This window comes from Diadema antillarum, unplaced genomic scaffold, assembly GCF_040938485.1.
Source record: "Diadema antillarum isolate AM-2024a unplaced genomic scaffold, OU_Dant_1.0 scf00000134, whole genome shotgun sequence".
Classification (NCBI taxonomy): Eukaryota; Metazoa; Echinodermata; class Echinoidea; order Diadematoida; family Diadematidae; genus Diadema; species Diadema antillarum.
The window spans coordinates 3,635,255-3,635,932 of NW_027271023.1; positions in this window are offsets into that span (position 1 = coordinate 3,635,255).

Below are 678 nucleotides of genomic sequence, written 5' to 3' on the forward strand. Positions count from 1 at the left end.
TATTGCTCAGTAATAAGGCTGTACGTGCATGTTTAGTATTCAAATTTCCAATGATGCATGTTTCAATCGGCTGTCAAGTGAAATAAGTACCAACGTAAGCGCACGAATTATTCGTCAAATGCTGACGTTTCCATGGCGACTCAAGATGCGGGGCGGAGCTGTCTCCAAATGCCACATCAGTGCGTAGTACTTTTTTTTTCAGAGACAGCAAAAAAAGAACTTTGTAGAAATCCTGTTATCTCAGTGACCACCCGGAACGTCCGGAAAATCAAAATATATCGATGCTTCCAAGGTGTGCCTTTATTACCATCGATTGTCGAAACGTCTAATAAACAATCGACATGATTGTAATACAAAACAGTTATTATGCGTGCTGTAGTTGATTGTTCGCACGGTCCCTGTGAAGAAAACCATCGCGTCGCGTAAGTTCCCCATTCCTTCCATTAACGAGCACAACTTCGCAGTCAACACATCCTTGTGAAGTCAAAAACTATTTGTGGCATAAATATATAAAAAACAAGCACCATTGATGAGGAGCGAATAAGTCACATACACTGACTGGCCACACAATCTAGTTTCACGACTGTTTTGAGGACCAAGGCTTCCAAGCCAACGTACGAGACGAGTTTTCAAAGATGCGTCCAAGGACTGACGTAGGGAAAAAAAATCCGGCAGCTT